We start from the raw sequence: 13,737 nt of genomic DNA on the forward strand, positions 1-13,737 counted from the left end.
GGAGGTTTTAGGCAGAGGAGTTAACAAAAACTGCATGCCTATCTGTTAAACAAAAGTATAATTCTAAGAAATAAATTGGACCTGAAAAATTATAATACTAAAGAGAATGAGTTAGACTAAGAATCTTGACTTTTTCCCTTGATGATCATAGTGTGAAAACTCAGAAAGATGAGAAATATTTATTCCACTCAGTTGAGTAATAGAACAAAAGTGGTCCAGGGATTGAAGTGTGAGCTCTCTGAATCTGCCCTGACCTCCAGTCAGTTCTGCAATTGAAAAGAGGCCCTACTTTTCATCCTGACCATTTCTTGGAACCAAAATCCACAGGGAATTTCAGGCAAGAATATATCTAGGTGGTAGTTTATAAATGTTTCAAGGGCCAAGTTACATTCCTGCTGAAGCAGTTGTGAGTTCTCCCTGTTATTTGCCAGATAGAGTGTCATTCACTCCAGTTTCTCCATTTCTTTCTTGTGTTGTTAAAAAGTAGGCTTTAACTCATTTTTAGAAAATTCAATCAGACATAAAATAATAGCTCTTTGTTCTGACTCTACATCTTAACTTTCCATCTCACTGGCCAATGGAGAGTGTTGCCCTTTTTTTTTGTTTTGTTTTGTTTTGCAGTAGCAGATATTTTTATTATTCTCTAATTGCTACCCAATTTCTTTCTTTTTTATTGTTGTTCAGCTACAGTTGTGAGTCTTGCTCTTTTTAAGGTGGATCCAACAACCAGAGAAAATGCAGCCTTTTATTTCAAATGAGATTATTCTGCTCTGTTGCTCTGTGCAGGTGCTGAGATTCAAGCCACAGTTCACTGACTTGAGGAGAAATATATTCAGTTTTTCTGTTGAATATCTGTCATGCTCTTCAAAACATTTCAACGGTACTAGAATGTCACACATAAAAATGTTCATAGTCTCTGATCCTGATCATGTATGCAAAATTAACCTTTCTCCAGGTCTAATGTTTTTTTCCCTATCTCTCTCTTTTTTTAAGTTGTTCAAATACATTTGTTTCCACCTTCCCATCACCACTTTCCCCTGCTCCCCTCCCCCAACTCCCTACCTCAACCCTTTCCCACTTTGGCTTTGTCCATGGGTCCTTTATACATGTTCCTTGACTTGATCCTTCCCTTCCTTTTCCCCGCCCCCGCCTTCCCCTTGATTCTGTTGATTTCTTTTTTCTTTCAATGTTGCTGGTTATATTTTCCTTGCTTGCTTGTTTTGTTGGTTAGGTTCCACTTACAGGTGAGATCATATGGTATTTGTCTTTCACTCCCTGGCTTATTTCACTTAGCATAATGCTCTCTAGTTCCATCCATGCTGTCGCAAAGGGTAGCAGCTCTTTCAAAAATATGGAACGCTTCACAAATTTGCATGTCATCCTTGCTCAGGGGCCATGCTAATATTCTCTGTATCATTCCAATTTTAGTATTATGTGCTGCCAAAGCGAGCACTCCAGATATAATGTTTTGATGTGACATTCTTATCTCTTTACTGCTTAAATTTCTTTCATCTTTTTTTTTTTCACTTACCAGGAACACGTGCTTTTAGAGACTTATATATAATGTACCAACTTTTCAAATATGAATCTAGTAAACTTTGTGTTTTTTTTATTTAAAATATTTCTAAGAGTTGGAATGTACTTTCTTTATAGAATTGAAAACCCGTATCTTGATTCACTCTCTGCCTGTGCCCACACTGTACACTCTACGCTGTTAATCAGTGATAAGTATACCATGTACTTTCCTATCTTCACTCCTTTGCATGTGTGATTTGCTCTGCCTGTAATGTCCTCTAATCTTACTCCCCTTGTGAATTTATACTTCCCTTTCAAAGTTCAAGGCAAATGTCACTTCCCTGAGAAGCCTTCTCTGGTCCCTATGAACGTATCTAACTCCATTTCCCTCCATAAACTCATGCTAGGATATTCAAGCCTCTATAAAGAGAAATTAGACCTAAGTACCATAATTTCTTTTCTTTTAATTTATTTATTTTTTCAAATACATTTGTCTCTGCCTACCCCCCATCACTTTCCTTTGCCCCCTTCCTCTTGCCTCCCTCCCTCAACTCTTCCCCTTTGGTTTTGTCCATGAGTCCTTGGTATATGTTCCTTGACTCTCCCCTTCCCTTCCTTTTCCCCCGCACTCCATCCCTCCTTCCCTCTTGCCTCTGTTGGTTTCTTTTCCTTTCAGTGTTGCTGGTCATATTTTCCTTGCATCTTGGTATTGTTGGTTAGGTTCCACTTATAGGTGAGATCATATGGTATTTGTCTTTTGCCCCCTGGCTTATTTCGCTTAGCATAATGCTCTCGAGTTCCATCCACTGCTGTTGAGAAGTTTAGTAGTTCTTTTTTTCTTTCTGCTGCGTAGTATTCCATTGTGTAAATGTACCATAACTTTTTGATCCAATCATCTACTGGTGGGCATTTAGGTTGCTTCCAACACTTGGCTATTGTAAATTGTGCTGCTATGAACACTGGGGTGCATAGGTTCTCTGGAATTGGCGTTTTGGGGTTCTTAGGGTATAGTCCCAGCAGGGGAATCACTGGATCAAAAGGCAATTCCATTTTCAGCTTTTTGAGGAAATTCCACACTGCTTTTCACAATGGTTGCACCAGTCTGCATTCCCACCAACAGTGTACTAGTGTTCCCTTTTCTCCACAGCCTCACCAGCACCTGTTTGTTGATCTTTTTCTGATGGCCATTCTGACCGGTGTGAGGTGGTACCTCATGGTGGTTTTTATCTGCATTTCTCTGATGGCTAGTGATGCTGAGCATCCTTTCAAATGCCTCTGGGCCCTCTGTATCTCCTCCTTGGAAAAGTGTCTGCCCAGGTCCTTTGCCCATTTTTTGATTGGATCGTTTGTCTTCTTGGAGTGGAGTCCAGTGAGTTCTTTATATATCTTGGAGATCAAACCTCTATCTGATGTATCATTAGCAAATATATTTTCCCATATGGTTGGCTCCCTTTTCATTTTGCTGATGTTTTCTTTACCCGTGCAGAAGCTTCTTATTTTGATGAGGTCCCACTTGTTTATTCTTTCTTTTATGTCCCTTACTTTAGGAGACATATCAGTGAAAAAATTGCTGCGTGGGATATCTGAGTTTCCTGCCAATGTTCTCCTCTAGGACTTTGATGGTGTTGTGACTTATATTTAAGTCTTTTATCCATCTTGAGTTTGTTTTTGTGTATGGTGTCAGCTGATGACCCAATTTAAATTTTTTGCATGTAGCCATCCAGCTCTCCCAACACCATTTGTTGAAGAGGCTATTATTGCTCCATTTTATGCTTCTGCCCCCTTTGTCAAATATTAGATGCCCATAGAGACCTGGGCTTATTTCTGGGCTTTCTGTTGTGTTCCACTGGTCTATGGGTCTGTTCTCGTGCCAGTACCAGACTGTTTTGAGTATAGTGGCCTTGTAATATAGTTTGATGTCCGGTATTGTGATCCCTCCTCCTTTGTTTTTCTTTCTCAAAATTGCTGCGGATATTTGGGGTCGTTTATGGTTCCATATAAATTTTTTGAAATGTCTGTTCTATTTCTGTGAAATATGTCATTGGTATCTTAATAGGGATTGCGTTGAATCTATAAATTGCTTTGGGTAGTATGGACATTTTGATGATATTAATTCTTCCAATCCATGAGCACGGTATATGCTTCCATTTATTTGTGTCTTCCTTAATTTCTTTCTGCAATGTTGTATAGTTTTCTGCATACAGGTCTTTTACTTCTTTGGTTAAATTTATTCCTAGGTACTTTATTTTTCTTCTTGCTATATCGAATGGTGTTTTTGGTTTTTTTTTTTGATTTCTTCTACTTCATTGCTGGTGTACAAAAATGCCTTTGATTTCTGAATATTGACTTTGTATCCTTCTGTTTTGCCAAATTCACTTATTAGGTTGAGGAGTTTTTTGGTAGAGTCTACAGGGTTTTCTATGTACACTATCATGTCATCTGCAAACAATGATAGTTTTACTTTCTCCTTTCCTATTTGGATGCCTTTGATTTCTTTTTCTTGTCTGACCGCTGTGGCTAGGACTTCCAATACAATGTTGAATAGAAGTGGTGAGAGCAGACATCCTTGTCATGTTCCCGATCTTAGTGGGAAAGCTTTGATTTTTTGCCCGTTGAGTATGATATAGGCTGTGGGTGTTTCATAAATGGCCTTTATTACGTTGAGGAATGCCCCATTTATTCCCATTTTGCTGAGTGTTTTGATCATAAATGGGTGCTGTACCTTATCAAATGCTTTTTCTGCGTCTATTGAGATGATCATGTGGTTTTTGTCTTTTCTTTTATTTATGTGATGTATTACATTTATTGACTTGCGTATATTGAACCATCCCTGCATCCCTGAGATGAATCCCACTTGATTATGGTGGATAATCTTTTTAATGTATTCCTGGATGCGGTTTGCCAATATTTTGTTGAGGATTTTAGCATCTATGTTCATCAGCGAAATTGGCCTGTAGTTTTCTTTCTTTGTAGGGTCTTTATCTGGTTTTGGGATCAGGGTGATGCTGGCCTCATAAAAAAGAGTCTGGGAGTCTTCCCTCCTCTTGGATTTTTTGGAATAGTATGAGAAGGACAGGGGTTAGCTCTTCCTTAAATGTTTTGTAAAATTCTCCTGGGAAACCGTCTCGCCCTGGGCTTTTGTGTGCCGGGAGTTTTTTGATTACTGCTTCAATTTCCCCAGCTGTTATCGGTCTGTTCAAGCTTTCTGTTTCTTCTTCCTTCAGTGTTGGAAGATTATATTAAGTACCATACTTTCTTAAAGACATAATTCATAATCTGATATATCATAAACTCAATAAATGTTTATCTTAAAGAATTAGCACAAATCATTTTAAATCATCAGTGTAAGGTATCTCAGTGTTTCTGGGCAAACTTGTTCCTGTATCATTTGCTTATTAGCATCTTGTAACAGCTTCAAGAACAGGAACAAATTCAGGTTGATTGATCTCAAGGGATTTTAAATGCACTGAGATGGAAAGTAATTCCCATCCTTTTTTTTTGGCATACTCATAGAAGCTTTGGGAGCAAAAATCAGGAAGATCTGAAATTCATTTTATTTATGTGATGATTGTTCTCGTCATTTATTACCCACTGGAATATGAGAAAAATGATACTGAAGTCCATCTTCTGTTATGTCCATTTAGATCATGTGGCAGCAAATAAATGCCCGCTTGTGTCTTTGAAGATTCTAAAAGGAAATATAAGTAATGATTGCACTAAAAGAGTGAGCCTTGGCATTTAAAGTGGGATGTGGGCTGTAAAGTTTTGGGTCCTCTGAGGGTGGACGGGCAGAGATGATGAATAGAATGTCAGTAAAGAGCCTGCCTAGCACTCCCAACTCTCTCTGTGGAGTGGGAGGGTGACAGGAAATAGAGCAGTGCTGAGTATTTAGGGAAATTATCATCCATTTACCTGTGCATTCGCTTATTAATTCATCTATTTAACTCTCATCTACCAAGCTCTCCTTTGGGAAGCCACTGTGCTGGGTGTTGAAGGTACAGTTTTGAATGAAACAGAACAGACGTTGTCCTCATGGTGCTTCCAGTGTAGAAAGGATGACAAACTTGATTACATGGATCAATTGTATTACTGTATTTTTATATTTCATAAGTAATATTCTGGGGATGTGAAAGCACATAATAGTTGATGGGGCATTAACTTTGTCGGGGCTTTTCTAAGGAGGTAACATTTAAGTTGAGTCTTAAACAAAGAGGTAGGCTGGCCAAGAGGGCGGGATGTGGGGAGGACAAGGAGGGGTGGGGCAGGAAGGCGATGGGACAGCCAGCGCTCCAGGTGGACGGAAAGGCTCCTAGGGTCCTCTCGTCCACGAATTTACCATAAATGACTAACAGGGTTCAGTTTCTTGCTTTTTTTAAAAAAAGTTTGAGTCTCGTGAAATTAAAATGAACACTTATCATTTGGTGTGATTCTTTTTTGGTGGGGAAGGAGGGAATGGCATTTGAAGAATTAATATTTTGTTTATTAATAAAAAAAGAACACATTAAAACTATTTTTATTTATGCATCTGTGCTCATTTTGCTGCTTGCAGAAAGTGTAGGAAGGGAGAGAAAGATACAAGGAAGAAGAGGATTCCAAGAGGGAATTACTGGAGGGACAAAGGCACAGCAAGAGCAACTAGACAGAATAAAATGTAAATAAAATGTCGATGCATTATTTGCATGAACAATTAAATAGTTTTGTTCTTTTTGGCTGGAACATCACGGTTCAGACTGCTGAACATCACGTTTCAGACTACTATCTTTTTTTTATGCCTTCACAATAGAAAAATTACTAGGTTAGCACGTGTTCACAACCCTCAACTTTTCTTTATTTGGACATCTTCAAATAAATTATTCTCCAGGTTTAGTGCCCAGAATCACATAATCCTGAAGGCTAGATAAAATAGAGGCAAAAGTTGAGAAGCTTAAGCTAACTGGAATTGTGCAGTGGAATGCAAGTATGTGAGTTAGACTATGAAAATACCTGGGAAATGGCAAGTATCTTAGGAATCTGGGTTTGACCGCAGAAGGCTCCTTAGCTTTGAGGGGTCTGACAGACCTCGACCACTCATGGTGTTAGAAGTGTGATGGACACAAATGACCTTTCTTTAGCCACAGTGGTGGCAAGCACAGCAAGTTGGTTGATACTAAATGGGAAGAGGCTACTTATTCTCAATGGGCAGTCAGAGTGTGACATCAGTTGATAATAGCTAGGACAGTTTTGGATCTCAGTGGAGTGGGTCACTTGAATGTAGAATATGGGAGAAAAAGAAGTGAGAGAGAAAAATAGTTACTGGTTGGGAGAGGTGACAGTGCGAGGGAAGAATCAGAACAGTAACTAGCTAACTAACCAAGCCAACTGTTGGACATTAGAAAGGAAAACACAAATGGTGCTGATGTTGTTAATATCACAGAGATTTATCCGTGATGCTAGAGCGCTTATGATAATGAACTTGTAAGTAATTTTAGGTTGCATATCACAGAGGAGTAAAAGCTATTAAAAGAGGCTTGAGCATCTTTTGAAAATAGAAGTTTGAAAACGAATGATGGGAAAGGAGGCACTGGGAATAAAGTTAGTGAAGTGGGAATCAAGGATGTCTTGAATTTTAGTTAACTTGACATATATAATCAGGTGGGACAATAAAGCAACAGCACACACTCATATATCCAAAAAATGTCAACCTTTTCAAAGAAGGTTTTTTTAAAAAATTAATCTTACTAATTCATAGTTCCATATCTTATCCAAGTGATTGTTCTAAAGAATGTGAAAATAAACACGTTTCATAAGCTGATTGAGGAATTTAAGTTAATGTCAAAAAGATAACCCAGATGAATAGTCTGTGTGACTACTGTCAGACGCTTTGGTATTATAATACTCAAAGAAAAGTAAAAATCACAAAATGATAATTTGATTTTAATGGTAATTGGATGCTTTCTTATCATCCAATTAAATGTATTTCTTTGTTAGAACACCTTGTGTAAGATTTAAACATTCTATTCTTTTTTATTCGGTTTTAATGAGAAATTATACACCCACACACAACCAATGTGCATCTAAGAATTTTTTTTAAATTTGGCATACAGTAGAGTTTCAAAATATACCCTATCATAGAAATGTTCTGCTTTAACTATAGAGGATGAAAGATAAAATAATTTTATGATGTGAGAAGAAAGGAAGGTAGAATGAAGCTTAGGGAAACCCAGAGAGGCCCAATGAGTACGTGTGCAGCACTGAAATACACTTGCCTGGATTCTTACTCAGGCTCTGAGCGAGGGCAGCCTTGACTAAGCCACGCAGAATTTCTAGCTCCAGTTTCCATATCTGCAAAATGGGTGGTAATGGTTTCCGCCTCAGACGATTTTTAAGGATCAAATAAGTGAATGTGTTTAAAACTCTTAGAGACTGTACATGGTGCAGCCTCAGCTGTTATGAATCTTCTTCTAAGAGGAGGCTATTCCTATGGTATATTGGGAACCTCTCTTTGATCATTTAATGGGAGGACGGGTAAATCAGTTACTTTTGTTTCCTCAGGACATCCCGCAGTAGAGAAGTGGAGCCCACTATTGTCAGTCTAGAGGTGAAATTCACCATTCCACCCTCTAGAGGGAGCACACCATTCCACAATGTGTTTTTTTTTTTTTTTTTTTGGTTCAGTTCTTGATCCTTTTCTTTGTCACTTTTGTTTCCTTCTCCTTCCCCTGCTACTCCAGAATCAGAATAATTGGGTCAAAGGTAAAGACATTCATTGTTGCAGGCTAGAAAAAGGGGTAGGAAGTTAGTTCAAATTAAAACAAGTGAGGACTTCCCTATTCAAGATTTTGGGTGGTCATTCCTTCAGCAGGTTCTATGCCTCTTGTACATATTCATGAACACTTTATTTCTCGACTCGCTGGGGTTATGCCAAAATCAACACTCAACTTTGCTTCTGCCCTCTAAGCAGAACAAGCTAACTTCTGTATAGAGAAGGTAAATAGGCAAGAATACTTAGTCTAAGGAATGAATCATCACAGCATATACAGTGTTTACTTATAATTACATGAAGATTTGTGATGAATGTCATGGGAATTATAACTCAAAGAATTGAAAGATGAAACATATTGTTGAAGACACAGAAGCCCTCATGAGATTTATCTTATGGGACTGTTCTACCTCATGATTTTGGAAGTAAATTTCAAACAAAATAAACAATCTCTGACTGTACTGTCTCCTGCTCACTTTGAAATTTAATCTTATAGAATTAACCCAAAAAGAAGGAAAAAAGTTTACACAAATTTAGTTACTGTAACTTTTAGAAAATGTTTTTTAATTGTAATCAAGCTAAATATGAATGATTGGAGGAAAGTTAACTGCTATAATGTCAACTAAGTGAAATAAGATGTCTCCATTATAAATGATAATTATAAAACACATGAGTGAATGTTAAGTGAAGTCAGGATTATAGTAGTTTTAGAAAAAAAAAGATTTAAAATATGGTCATTAGTGTAAACTGTGGTTTTATAATGATTATTAGTTTTTTCCAATTTTCCTTAAAGCCATTAAAATTCTTTTAAATGCAGTTTAAAAATTGAGGAGGTCAGGTACTTAAATACAATTGTTATCACCAAGAACTTACGAATCTATTGTGATCCGCAAATTGTAAGTAGCCTGTAGTTTTTAAGGAGCCTGAGGCTAGGAAAAGGCTTGCTAGCCCTCTCAGCTCAGGTTGCTTATCTGTGAAATATTCTGTGGATAATGAGAAGATTAAACATGATAATGCATGTAAAGCAATTACCACAGTATCTGGCAGTCAGCAATCACATAGGAAGATATTAATTTAATGTATTGGTATATTTTAAAGTATTGACATATCAATTAAAAATAAAAACATTACTTTCAGGGGTAGAAATTCAAAATGAAAATCCCACACAGTAGACACCCATTTATTTTGATCATGAAAAGCATTTATTTATTTTTGAATAGAAAAAAAAGAGGATATAGGTGTATATTCTCAATAATGTATAAAATTCAGATGATGAATAGATTGTGCTCCCTGTAATAAACTGAATTCATGGGGGCGGGGAGGGGCATGAGTTCGGAAGGTCACTGCTGGGCAAACACAAAGAAGGTGTGGCCAGGAGATCGAGAGCCCAGACACTGGAGCCAGGCTGCCTGGATTCACCTCCAGCTTCACTGCATGTACTTGGACACCTTAGCTTCAGTTTTCCTGTCTGTAAAGTGGGGTTAATCACAGCATTCACTTCATACTGTTACTGTAAGATTTGTGTTAATGTGTGCAAAGAGCTGAAGTCAGTGCTTGGTACATTAATGAGTGCCATGTAATTTACCTAGAAAATGTGACTGTGAAGCTTTATGCCATATAATACTTTTATTTTCATATTTTTAGCCACTCATCCATTCACTGTGTTAATAAAATAAAATACTATTCTTGGAAAATGTAAGTCCTGATGCTTTTAGATCTTGAAAATCTTCAGATGCTGTATTCTTGAGGTGTGAATATTTGTTAAATGAGTGCAGGCAAATATACCCACAGAGAAATTTAATACTAGTGACCAATTTACCTTCCTCCCCAATTTTATGTATTTTATAAAGAAGCATTACTTCATTCTCAGGATGTGAAGCAATCAGACATCTGGATGAAAATTAAAACAGTTCACTCAGTTACCAGGATATTGGCAATAATGGAGGAGTATTGACTGTCAAATGACATTACAAAAGACCCACCAGTAGGTCTCGGCTTTATAAATCAAGATGTATGCTAGTGTAAACTTAGGGCAAAGGTGCATTCCACTGTGATTACAGATTTTATGAAATTCCCTTAAGATTGCTATAAATACACATTTTCTTTTGATGTAAATCAATTCAATGTATATAAATTTGTATATATAAATATGTAAACAAAATATGCTTAAAAGCTCAGACCAATAACCTTTGCTATTATATTGAAAAATATTTTATATGTAATATTTTGGTCATCACTATCACATAGTTTTTATTGACCAGCCATTGAACTGAGACATGAAAGTTTTCATTTGCACCAGAACTATAATCATTGTTTTGCTCCCAACCTGTTCTTCTTCCTATTTTCCTCTTCTGTCAGATGGGCTGCCATCTACTGTTACCATGTTAGACAGCCTAGGGTTCATCTTTTCTTTTTTTCCTGACAGGGTACTCATCTCCCAACCAGTCAGCTACTGTATTCTTCGAAGTCTCTCCCCTGCATGTTCTTTATCTAAAAGCCCATTAAATGTTAATTTAAGGCCTTGTCATCTTCATCGGCACCATTACAGCACTTTCCTACCTGTTTCCCCCTCTGATCCATCTGCTACATTACTTTAGAATATGACCTGGAAGCAGCTCTTCTGAAATGCAAATCTAATTATGTTATCAGACATTTCCCATATTGCTCAGCAAACACTCATCCTGCAGGATGTTAAAAATGTTACTTTGGGGAAATTCTGGGTTAAAGTATGTAAAGCAGGATCCTTCGCGGTAAGACTTACCATGGTTTTGAAATTTACCCATTATGCTTTTCCAAGAGGTTATTATAAGACATTTTTTTCCTCAACTTTACTGACCAAAACCCTCCATTTTGGAAGAGTACAGAGAGGACTGGTGTTCTGTAAAATGCACTTTGTGAAATATTATTTTATTTGCCTCTACAAACCCTAAAAATTCACATTAACCTGTAAGATAAAGCCCAGTGTTTTGTAAGGGTGCTGAGACCAGTAAAATGCTTGTTAGCCCTCTGGAGCTCAGATTGCTTACCTGTAAAATATTCTGTGGATAATGAGAAGGTTAAATATGATAATGCATGTAAAGGAAGAACCTGGCTTGCAGGAACCCCTGTGGTCACCCCCACCCCCTCATCTGAGCCCCACACCCTGCATCTGTTCTTACACACAGACCTTTTTGTTCTGGCCCCGTGCAACTCAACCTAGGCCCCATGTCATGTATATTGTCGTGACTTGTGTATACTGCTCTCGGTACCTGAAATGTTTCTTCATACTTTTTTTTGCTTGGTGAACTCATCTTTATCCTTCAAGATGGAGTACAAGCAACACCTCCTTTGTAAAACTTTCCCTGACCCACACAAGGGTCAATGGCTCCTCTGTACCCCCCTGGTACTTCTCTTTCTTGTCATCCTCATCACATTTTATTAATAATAAGATATTTGTATATAGCCACCCTTCTGTGCCAGACAGGGGTTCTTTAATTGTCGGTGGTGCTCTTCAATCCTGTGCCCTTGCACCTGGCATGGGGTTGGTATTCAATAAGAAAAGGAATAGTGCTTTGTAGAGGTAAATGGTCATCCTGTTGTCGGAAGAGAGCTGAGGTGCAACTAAGTTAGGACTGTAATGAAAGCACAGAGGCAAGGCTGTTTACTCATTAATACATAGAAATTTCAAATATGAAAACATTATCAGCAGAAATAGCATCAGAGTTCCAACTACATTGTCTACTCAAATAGATGTCCTCAGTTGAAATGCTAAGCATTTGTAACTTGGAAGCTTACTTCCTACCTTCTCTTTTTTCCTGCTTTCATGGCCACCGTATCCCTGCATAAAAGAGGAAAGGAACAGAATGGCCTTCAGAGGGGCTGAAATCATTATCGGATATATCACATCTCACATCTTGGAAGGAGATCAAAGGAAAAACTATAATAGTTTTTTTTCCCCCTTTTGATTCAACCACTCATTCTTGGTTGGCTGTACATCATTCGTTTTAGAAAAAAAGATAATTGTGGCAACAGATGTCTATAAGAAGCAAACAGTGGAGCTGGCTTTATCCCAGGAGAAAAGATTCAAAGAATGAATTTACTCAGAATAATATCATTACAGGGATTTTACAGTTAAAAGGGGACATATAGAACCCATGTTGTAATACAAAAGAAAATGGGGCTGGCCTAGAATTAAAGACTTTCCCAAGGTTGCAAGAAAAAAAATACCCAATATTTAAAAAGACAGGTTAAATAAGACTAGAAAAATAAACCAGTGTACACTGGATGATCATTTAGCAAAATATTGTTATCAAGCTTTTGTCTTTTCTTTTTACCTTCAATTTGTGTGTAGTGTATGTCTTTTAATATATTTTCCCCTAACTGATGCTTCATGCTAGTAAGTTGTTTTAGCAGAGTTCAATGTAGAGGAATATTAAGGAAGGGTTTAGGAAGTGATGGATGGTGTTTGTAAACGTGGGCAGGGTGAGTGATGCTTGGCCAGCTAGTTAGTGTATTAGTGGATCACCATCTTGGAAAAGTTTTGCAAGATGAATCTAAAGCATACTTCTTGAATTTATATTTATTTGTTTTCTAATATAGGGAAACCCAAATTACTGACCATCTATTCTGCATTTTCTTTAAAATGAGCATTTGAAAAATTAGTTAAAAAACACAGAAAATGTTAACATTTATGGAAGCCAGGGAGTTGAGGTATGAGGCAATGGGAAGGTGGAAATGGGCAGAGATGGTCACATTAGCAGGTTCTGGTCATGTTTGCTCACAGTGTGATCGGCCATGGACTGGTGGTAGCTGCAGGGACTTTGACACAGTCTTCCTGTGGGCCACCTCGAGCTGGCTTTGGAAAGGCCACCACTTCACGTTACACTAACCAGCAGAATTCAACACTGGGTGTGGCTTTGTTGGAATGAGGGCTATCTATGAAAGAGGTAGGGCTTTCATTTGATACTTAAAATATATTTAAATATTTAATATTTCAAATAAAAATTATTAAAATTTTTGGCCAACTTTATCTGAACAAAAGGAGGGACCATTTATCTTTATTTCTCTTGTCTTTATTTTCATTCCTGCCTACTTTTCCCTCTTTGCTCTTGAGATTCGATCTTGACATTGTCAACATTCCAGAAACAGCAAACATTAAACTAGGTCAGTAAAGTTGTATTTAGCAAGAGTTTATTGTGCAGAAAAGAACTTTGCAAACTGGGAGCTTTCAAACCCAAAACCAGTATGAAGTTCTCAAGCATGATCTTACAGGGTGGCTTGAAAAGTAAAAATGAGAAAGTAGTTTAACCTTTACAATGAATGGATATTACAATGAGGGTTTTCAGAAGGAAAGATATTTGTTAAAAGTGATTATCTTCTACCATTTTAGGAGGATGACAAGTTTTTTTGTGTGATGATCACAGACATTTACAAGAAATAACCTACGTTTTGCTCATGTTCAGGAAATGAGCTAGATTTAGTTTTGCTTACATGGCTTAAGGAGT

The 13,737-nt window shown here is 37.4% G+C and overlaps 1 non-coding gene across 1 annotated transcript; it reads right to left on the reverse strand.

The window, feature by feature from the left end:
* Positions 1–1,345: 1,345 nt before the first annotated feature.
* LOC129078518 (U6 spliceosomal RNA) lies at positions 1,346–1,453 on the reverse strand. Its single transcript, XR_008529969.1, has one exon. It is a non-coding gene; the product is annotated as a U6 spliceosomal RNA (small nuclear RNA).
* Positions 1,454–13,737: the final 12,284 nt, after the last annotated feature.

This window comes from Pteronotus mesoamericanus, unplaced genomic scaffold (genome assembly GCF_021234165.1).
Source record: "Pteronotus mesoamericanus isolate MK-2021 breed Mesoamerican mustached bat unplaced genomic scaffold, CSHL_Meso_final contig_73, whole genome shotgun sequence".
In the NCBI taxonomy this organism is placed as follows: Eukaryota; Metazoa; Chordata; class Mammalia; order Chiroptera; family Mormoopidae; genus Pteronotus; species Pteronotus mesoamericanus.